Below are 10,656 nucleotides of genomic sequence, written 5' to 3' on the forward strand. Positions count from 1 at the left end.
GGCAGACTTCCTATATATCAAGAGACCTAGGATATCTACCTTCTACCACCTACCCAAGGTACATAAGGGTAAACTTCCACCTCCTGGCAGACCTATAGTGTCTGGCATTGGAAACCTAACGTCCAATGCCAGCATCTATGTTGACCAACTACTCCGTCCATTTGTCAGCGCATTGCCTTCTTATCTTCGTGACACGAAGGATGCGCTTCGGAAATTGGATGACATCACCACTGACCCTAATACACTACTGGTCAGCCTAGATGTCGAGGGTCTCTATACGAGCATACCCCATGCGGTAGGCATGCGTGCAGTGGCACATTTCCTTATGTCTAGAGGTCAAGATCTAGTGATGCACAATGAATTTATTCTTCAGCTATTGGACCTTACCCTGACCAAAAACTACTTTATATTTAACAACAAATATTATCATCAGATTCAGGGCACTGCCATGGGGACCACATGTGCTCCCACCTATGCCAATTTATATCTAGGCTGGTGGGAGGAGACAGTGGTCTTCACTGAGGCCCTGGACGAATACACTAAGTTTGTTGAGTTATGGGTAAGGTTCATTGATGATATCATGGTTCTATGGACAGGCACATTGGCATCCCTAAAAGAATTTGTGGACATTCTGAACTCCAATCATCACAATCTCAAACTGACTCTGGTTTCAAGCGAAACACACCTTGACTTCCTTGACATTACCATCACCAAAGACAGTACTGGGAAATTAGACACTACAATCTTTAGGAAACCGACAGCCACTAACAGTTTACTAAGAGCTGACAGCCAGCACCCCAAACATGTGGTGAAGGCAATACCTACAGGACAGTATCTCCGCTTGAGACGTAACTGCTCCACTCTTAGTGAATACAAGGAGAAAGCTAAAGACATGATGCAGCGTTTCATTGAACGAGGACATTCCAAAACCAATTTGAAAAGAGCTTACAATAGAGCCATTGAGACTAACAGGACACAACTCCTAGCTGACACTAAGCGAAATGATGGGGCAAACGATTACACACCAATTCGTTTTATCGGTACTTTCAGTGACCAATGGGGCTCTATTTACAAGATTTTCAATAAACACTGGCACTTGTTACTAGATGACCAAGACCTACAAGGGGCTATATCACACACACCCAAGCTTACTAGCAGAAGAAGCCGCAACCTGAAGGATATTCTCGTTAGAAGCCACTACCAAGCCAAATCAAACACCACATGGCTAGCCAAAAAACCAACTGGATCATACGCATGCGGCCGATGCAAGGCCTGTAGACACGTACCTAAGAGAACAGACTTTATGGACTCCAATAAACAACGAACATTCAAAATTAATGAGTTCATAAACTGTGTTACTGAGGGGGTGATATATCTGCTAGTCTGCGGCTGTGGCAAGCTGTACGTAGGCAAAACGTTCAGGCAGTTCAAAAAGAGAATTCTCGAACATCTGGGTTCCATTCGGAACGCCGCAGACACCCCTGTGGCACGTCACGTAGTAAGTGAACACAACGGGAATAGTGACCAATTAACTTTTATTGGCATACAACACATCCCATGGGGCCAACGTAAGGGTGATTGGGACAAGGCACTACTACAGACTGAGTGTAAATGGATTTATATGCTTAATACACTCAGTCCCATTGGCCTCAACGAGGGGTTTATTTACAAGTCATACCTGTAACATCTGCAATACACTACACCGGATGGGGATCCAGGTATACAGTTTAAACTTAGAGTCCGTTTTGACCTACGGGGCGGATGCCATAGGTTAGAACAGTCCTACATCCTCCATCATAGACCATCTTGCCTAACTTAATAGCCCACTTACACTCACATTACGTCTATAGTACTGGTTGGCCCCGGGTCAGAATACACTTATCCATTAGGTTCTTTAATTCTTTTATCTACACATACCATAGTTGTAGATGTTCAGTACATCATCCCATATAATTACCCTATATTTCATAACTTAGGTATTCTGTGTCAGATTTACAATCCACTGAACGCTATATCTAGTGCACACTAAGCTAATCACACGCTCAGTGAGCAAGGCGGCCACGGATTCCATGCCCCATTACCTGACAACATATTTACCTGGCAAGTCTGTAGTACTTAAGGGCTATACAATAAGGGAGACAGAGATAACGATTTCTTGGTATATGCTATACTTTATTTCATTTCATTGTATCTGACCCGTTTCATTTGACCCACTGCGATATGACTGACATCATACAAAGGGTTACAGCACCATTAGCAGTGAACAAGGCAGCCGTGGACTCCATGCCCCATTACCTGACAATCTACTTACCTGGCAAGTCTGTAGCACTTAAGGGTTTTACAAGAAGGAAGACAGAGACAGCTAGTTCTAGGCATATGCTATACTTTATTTCATTTCATTGTATTGGACCCGTTTCATCTGCCCCACCGCGATATTACTGACAGCATCTACAGGGTTACAGCGTCACTAGTCCACTACCACCCCTCGAGCGCTACGATACGCTCTTCAGACTGTCCATCACTACAGTGAAGTGTGATTGGGGAGCTTTCCAGTCACGCCCCTTCACACGTATACAAATAAGATTCACCATGACTCAATAGGGACCTCCTACCTTGAGAAAGCGCCAGCCCCCGAGCGCGAAACGTACGTCGGGATGACGTCATCACGCTGACGTCGGAGGTCACGGGTGAGGTCGCTCCTTCACAGGGAAGGGAGGGTGTTTATTGCTGTACCGGGTACTCCCAAACCGCAGCTATTTTGCAGCCACCTTGCCAGATTTTGAGCAGTATACTGGTACTTGCCACTCTGTGAGACAGGAGAGCAGTGACTGCAATAGCTGCATGGGGTGACATTGCAGTTGATAGAGCAGTGTGGAACGCACCACATTTATCTATAGCTCTTATGACACACATTGACTGAGGCTCATTCCTCCGGTACTACCATGTTAGTTGCTTAACAGACATCCCTCACACCCTCCCAGGCTCTAGGTGATTCACCAGCATATATTGCTAGTTATCATTAGGTATATTTACCTCACCGTCCATCATCCCTATCAGAGCTATCTATGGAGGTATTTATCTAAGTAGTGGTATATTTGAAATTTTTCCTACCACCACCTCCCTACATACCCGTGCCTGTGTTTTAGTTGTTTTTATTATTATCCACTGATTATTTTGCGTCGTGACAATGTGCGTCTACATAGATGTTAAATAAAGTTTATTGTTTTTGCCCACTGGGCATTTTAGGTGATTGCTCCATCCCAATTTTGGGTGCAATTACCAGGATTCCCCCCTCAGTCCACTCCCTGTAGTTACACAAGCAACTCTATTTGTGCTATATATCTTACTAGCCTGTGTGCAGCTATCTGGGATCTGTTGGAAGATTAACCTATTGTCTTCCTGTTTACTTGGCATATAAGTACCATCCCTTTGCACCGGCTACATTATTCGCTATTTGGTGAGCAGTGTACTATCAGTTATTTTATATATGGTTTCAGTTTTCTCATGCTACTGTACATTTAACACGTACTGTAATAAACCATTTCCAGACCAGAACTATTGGAGAAGGTGAGGCAGCAAGTGACTTGTTAACCCGGTGTGACCCAGAAGGTTTTTGTAACCGTCTGCGTCCTGCAGCAATATTACATTGAGCTGGTGATACTGCAAGTAGCGTTCTGCCTAGAGAAAATGATGGTGAACATACTGAAGCTTTCAAACCTCATAAGTTTCTACTTCAAGAATACACTTAGCAAAGAAACCTGTGAGCTTTGGAAGGACCTGCACACTATCCTTTCATCTTTACAGCAGCCTAAGGGCTGTTATATAGTGTGTGCGGCCGTGCGTGTGCGCGTGCCTGTGTGAAGGCGCGTGCCGCACACGTTTTGTGTGTATACTGTGCGCGAGTGTAAGGTACTGTGTTTGTGTGTGTGTATGGATGTGTATGTTTATGCATGTGTGTGTGTGTGTATATGTATGTGTGTGTGTTTAAATACGTTTACAAATAAATAAATGAAACCTTTAATAATTTTTTTAATAACATTGTACATACAGACAGACACACACACACACACACACACACACACTTACATTTTCAGCGGCGGTAGCGGCGTGAATTCTTGCTTTTTCTCATCTTCCCCCCTGTCGGCCGGTTCCACGCTCCCTGGTGTGCGCGCGCGGTCCTATCGTAGAAACTGCCGCGCGCACATGGCGTAGCACGCGCACGTACTATAGAACCGGCCTAACGTTGGCCTCCTAAACTAGGGTATCATGAGCTACACGGGGGGGGGGGCTTGAACATTATTATGTTGAGGGTTTCTGCCTGTGCTTCTGTGTTGGCCCAGCATACATAGCAGCACCCGCTCAAATCACTGTCAGTATTCTGCAACCCAATTAATATTTTATTTGGCTGTTCGAAGACTACAGATTTATCCAGAAATTTCCAGTAGATCCATCATTATTTATTGATTGTGTTTGACAATGGTTGTATATATGTAGGTTTCAGAATATATACATTATTGTCAATATTAGTTCCTCTATCCCCAAGAGAAGTTTAGTGAACAGCAGTTTCGTGATTCTCTGCGGCATTTCAGAAGTATTATAACCAAAAATATACTTGGTGGATTTTGCTTAAAGATGCAACCCATACAATATCCTATATGTATGTTTAAAAAATAATTAATCAGTTCTGTAATATTAAATACTTACTAAAAAAAATTGTTTTATTCAACTCAAAGCCATTTTTAATGAGCTTTAATATACTGTGCATCCTTTGATTTCTGTAGCCGTCTTTATCCCACCTCCCCAGCAGTGCAAGATCTTTGCAACACTTTCCTGTTTGTGACATTTCTTATATATAATGTTCCCAGCAGTTTGAGCTGCAAACTGTAACAATAGATAATGTTACCTTAGTAATATATGACTACATTGTAGCTGTTGAGTTACACCGAGTGAAGGATTGATTGAAACTGAAAGGCGGCCATTTAGTAAACCCTGGGAAGCAGAATCTTTGCTGATCGATCACGGGTAAACGAATCAATCGGCAGTTTAGGTAATTTGTTTTCAATAAAGGTAATCAAAGGCTGCATATATTAAAAAATATATCTATATATATATAGATATATATTTTTTTTAAATGCCACTTTGCGGCCTCTTTAATACGGAACACCACATTTTAGCTGAAGCACACTCTGTTATATAATCATGTTTAACAGAAGGGAAGCTGAGCCCACCAAAAGAAAGGCAATAATTTATAAAAAGTTCATACAATTGACTGATACAGTCACAAACCATCCGACGTTTCAGATCCCTGAAGAAGGTGTTTGTACAACGAAACGTCGGATGGTTTGTGACTGTAATCAGTCAATTATATGAACTTTTATTTTATTTTTTTCCAAACTTTTTTATTGGGTAGATATACAGTTACATATATGCAATTGTCAAGATTTACATCCCAACATATTACACCATTTTCAAATTTTGTGGAAGAGAAGCAAGGAAACTTGCCCATGAGGAGCACTTCCCAAGAGGGGGAAGCTTAGTATAGTACCGAAGTAGAGAGAAGAAGGAGAAGAACAGGTGTGGGGGGGGGGGGGGGAGAGGAAAAGAGGGGGAGGGGAGGGGCGGGAGAGTGTATCTTCTTCTGGGCGGCCCGAGGCCCAGTTTATTAGGGTAGTAGTCCTTTATGAGGGGGATTCTATATGAACTTGTTATAAATGATTGCATTTCTTTTGGTGTGCTCAGCTTCCCTTCTGTTCTACATGCAGTTACCCTGACTAGGGGTTTTTTCTGCTTGCAGCACCCACCACTATTCCTGTTTGTTTGCTCTTGTTCCCATAGAGTTGGGGCATCCCAAGTTGCATTTATCTTGGCTCTTGTGTGTTTGTTTGCCATTTTGTTTATCCCGCTCACATGTGTAATACCGTAACCGCCCAGCCAAGCCGCCGCCGGGAAGGTCCCTATCATTCCAGGAGGCGCGTTGTGTGTTGAACTGGTTGCAAACTTTTGCTCTTCTGTTGAATGTTAATGAGAAAATACAGTTGTATCAAAATAGGAACAAGGCGATACAAATGGCAGATATGAGGAAAAAAAGACGGGTATTTAACTAGTGATGTACTGTAGTACTGACAAGAAACCAGGACTCCAGGGACAAAAATAGGTTCACTTTTCTTTCACTTGGCAGCTTTATCAGAAAACATGCATTAGTAAAGTTATACTGTATGTATGCATGGCCAACTGCAGTCGTCAAAAGCCACCAACAGGTCAGGTTTTCAGGATATCCCTTCTTCAGCACAGGTGGCTCAATCAGTCCCTGCTTCAGCACAGGGGGTGCATAAGTCCAGGCTTCTATGACTGAGCCTCTGATTGAGCCACCTGTGCTGAAGCTGGTGTAGCCCCCTTGCTAAAATCAGGCCACTTTTAACATGTGTAGACTATGGCAGCACTCTGGCAGTGTAGGGGTTAAACCCTTTGCACACAGTCCTGCATGAGAGCAGTCCCAGAGGCAAGTTACGATGTTGCAATTCCGGGCACAGGCCTGCCTGGAAAGAGCTAGTAGGTCATGTGACTAGTGGGGTGACTGGTTGGCAACATCCAAATTTGCCCAGAGACTGGGAGGGAAACAGGTTGACAGCCCCTGTGAAGATAAAGGGGGGGGGGGGTCTGGTCTATTGAGAGTGTGTGTGCTGGGGCAGAGAGGCCTAGGTGCTATGGCAGGCACAGAGGTTCCAATGCTGCAGGGAGCAGGGCTATAGCCCAGGTTAAGCAGTGGCCTGGGGCTGAGCCTGCACCACTCCTATCCAGGGTTAGGTTGGGTCCTGGGAGGAACTGCAGCCAAAGGGGGAACTGCTGCATGAGAGAGATACTGAAAGCCTGTCCTGTCTATGCTGTTTGGTAGAACATACTGGACACCTAACAAGCTCCTATTGAACCCCCAAAATGACCACAACATATATATAAGCATATGAGTGTCACAGAGGAGTGCTACTGAGCATGGCAATATATACTTAAAACCAGAGACAGAACATAAAACACAGACAAAGCTCAGTTTTTAGCACATCCAGTGAGACTCATACACGGTAGAGTGCCTAAATATATATGTATAAATATCTAATAAGTAAAATGGTCTTTTAGTTTGACATTTTTGGCCAAAATTGTTGTAAGCCCCTCGAGCCAACGCCAAGGCAGACCACATATCAGGGGTCCCTAACGCTAATATAAATTCTTAATAACCTGTGTAATAACAGGAAGAATGATTCATTTTGGGGGTTCAATAGGAGCTTGTTAGGTGTCCAGTATGTTTTACAATTCTTGTCCAGCTAGTCATGGCTGATTGGAGGGTGGCAACCTCCTTCCTAATTTAAGCTCACCCCCTCCCACATTTAAATGGTTATGGGCTCACTCCATAGCATCTTCCACTCAGGGGAACTCGCCTGCTTGCAGTTTGGCTGTGACATCTCTAATACAGAGTGCTTTTCCTGGTAATGTACAGGTTAATAAAAGCTTCAGTCAGACTTAGAACTTTGCAACTAATATTGACAGATTTACTATAAATCATTCTTCCTGTTATTACACAGGTTATTAAGAATTTATATTAGCGTTAGGGACCCCTGATATGTGGTCTGCCTTGGCGTTGGCTCAGGGGCTTACAACAATTTTGGCCAAAAATGTCAAACTAAAAGACCATTTTACTTATTAGATATTTATACATATATATTTAGGCACTGTACCGTGTATGAGTCTCACTGGATGTGCTACAAACTGAGCTTTGTCTGTGTTTTATGTTCTGTCTCTGGTTTTAAGTATATATGCTGTTTGGTAGGCTGATCCTGCTGACAATAAAGCAAGAATCCTGTTAAAAGTTCCTGGCGCCCTTTCTACTTATTCTACTCCTCACTACAGCCTAGGCCTGGATCCACCAGAGAAGCCCTGAGACAAAGGTAAAAACTGACTGAGCTACACTACGCTGAAGCAGGTAGAAACCCTGCCTGCAGTGCAAGGGGAGTCTGAATGTGTGTACACCCGATCTTCTGCAGCCGGGTTGGATAGAGGCGTTACACTGGGATACCTTGAAAACCTGACCTGTTGGTTACCCTTGAGGACTGGAGTTGGCCGCCCCATGTCTGGTAGCTTGAGCATGCCATGTTCATCTGCAGGAATTCAGCTATTACCAATTAGATTGTAAGCTCCCCGGAGCAGGGACTCCTCTTCTGAATTTTTCCTTTCATGTCTGGAGCACTTATTCCCATGGTCTGTTATTTGTTATTTATATGATTGTCACGTGTATTACTAATGTGAAGCGCTATGTACACTAATGGCGCTATATAAATAAAGACATACATACATACATTCCTGAAATAGAAAAGGATGAGATGACTTCTGCTGACGCCACATACTCTGGGTTTGGAAAACAAAATGGGATCGCCATTTTCCCTACAAATGATACACTTCCCATTGTAATGTGAACAGAGGCGTAGCTTTTCTAAACGTACTGACCACCACATCATATGAGAACCATGCATTATATGTAGAAAAAATGCATAGAATATTGTTATTATTATCGTTTATTTGTGAAGCGCCAGCATATTCCGCAGCGTGGTACAATGGGGGTACAGAGATTTAATAATGATATAACCATACAGGTGAGGATAAACACGCACACGCAGGTACAGAGAGGTAATGATGCCCTGGTCCGGAGAGCTTACGCACTAGAGGGAATGAGGGACAATGTTGAATCAAAAGGTAAGGGTGCTGCTCATTGTAGGATAAGGCGCGGCTCAGGTTGGAATATGGCCCAGTCTGACAGCTGGAGCCATTAAGGTTTAGAAGGGGTGGCGGGATGTTACATAGGGTGGGGATTGGTCCAGCCGCACAGCTGGTCCCATGGGGATGGGAGGAGGTGGGAGGGGAGTTGGATGTTAGAGATATGGCATCTGGGCTTCCTTGGACAGGTGAGATTTCAGGGAGCTTTTGATTTATCATAGATTGTTTTATTGTTTTTCATGTCACATACAAAACCCATATGTACATTACAGAACTTCAACACAAATTCTCCAAAATCATATCTTATACGGGAATTATATCAATCATATAAAGACACTCACATAACTTAATACTTCAAATTAACATATATAGACTAAAGTATAAATTACAAAATTATAAAATGATAATAGTGAAGGTGTTTTCTCATGTTCCTGACCTGCTGTACGTTCCTTTTTCGTACATTACTTAGTATCTGTTTCTGTTTTCAGCTATGTGCGTTTCACCTATTCCATTCTGAACTGTCTTCCTAAACACCCGGCTGTGTGTTCGACCGCCTTCCTCACAGTCTCTTTGGAGTTTTTATACATCTGAAAGCTGGGAGAGTCTGCCAGTGCGTGGAAGGGAAGTCAACAGAGCGGACGGGATGGATGCAAAATAAAGGATAACCAGTATTATGATTATTCATTATTCAGTCAACAAAGTATTGCTTAGGCACATACGTATATTAGATCAATCCTCACTAGTGTTCGTCTTTTGGTTTTGCCAAAACTCTATTTGAGATTTTTAAAACCCGATGGGAAAAAAAATGTTGTCACATTGTTTGGAACTTAAACATTTCTGCAAAACTTGGCATTTTTTTCGCCAAAAACTTCAAACCATTTAATTAACAACCCCCCCCCCCCCCCCCACATAATTAAATCAGAGCATGAGCGTTCTTGGGTTTTGGCTCCAATTTTGCTCCAATTTTGACTCCGAGTTTGAGTGGAATGTTGAATTCTCTAACAGGCTCAATCGGAATTCAAATCAAACGCTGAATCCGTGAAGTTCGGATTTCGAACGCACCCATTCTTAGAAATCGTTACAACTACCCTTCCAGGTGAAATGTTTGAGTAAGCAGATTTATTTAACACCACATTACATAAGATGCATAGTCCATGATCCTAACCATGTCCATCCTGATGCAAAAGGGATTCTTTACAGGATCAAAATACCAACTAAGATCTGATGTTTTGGTTCATTAGGGGTTAAATTCATACTTTATAAGATTAATATGTGCACATTTCAAGAATCCTGTCCACACCTTTATTTTACACCATAGATTACCGATTCTGGATTTTTTTTTTTTTAAATTGTGATATTTCTTATTGTTGCATGAATACATCGCATTGGATGCAAATAAACACAATACGTTGACATGAATTTTATTCCGATAACTTTAATTCCAGCGGAAAATAAAGCAGAAAATGAGTGGCCAAATGCCAACTGTAACAATCCACATTGGTTTGCCATTGTTAATGACCTTAACACATGCACTTATTGAACCCCACGCAGAGACTGTACGTGAATGGGCATTTTCTTTAAACTTCATATATTGTCTGACTTAACTGTTACTATTATGTCTTAATCCATCTCGCAGCTACATCAGTTTTCGTTTTACTGAAGGCTGAGACCCCTAAATGACACCGTTCCTGGCTGGGAGATCTGAGCCACCCTCAGTCCCCATGGCCTTTTGTCGGTTTCTATGTTTCAGCACAGCTGGGGAGTGCAGATAATCCCAAATGAACCAGAATCTGTCTGACCCACTGTCGCTTAGTATTTTCCTATAAATCTGCACAGCTCAGTGTTACATTTTGGCATCAAAAATAATCTTACACATCCAACAGCAGCCTTAATATTACT

General features: G+C 42.6%; 1 long non-coding RNA gene across 1 annotated transcript; it reads left to right on the forward strand.

Moving 5' to 3' along the window:
* Nucleotides 1-7,810: 7,810 nt before the first annotated feature.
* Nucleotides 7,811-9,640, forward strand: LOC142463825 (uncharacterized). The gene is made up of 3 exons (XR_012787513.1): nucleotides 7,811-7,934; nucleotides 8,637-8,736; nucleotides 9,246-9,640. It is a non-coding gene; the product is annotated as an uncharacterized LOC142463825 (long non-coding RNA).
* Nucleotides 9,641-10,656: the final 1,016 nt, after the last annotated feature.

This window comes from Ascaphus truei, chromosome 12 (assembly GCF_040206685.1).
Source record: "Ascaphus truei isolate aAscTru1 chromosome 12, aAscTru1.hap1, whole genome shotgun sequence".
NCBI classification, from domain to species: Eukaryota; Metazoa; Chordata; class Amphibia; order Anura; family Ascaphidae; genus Ascaphus; species Ascaphus truei.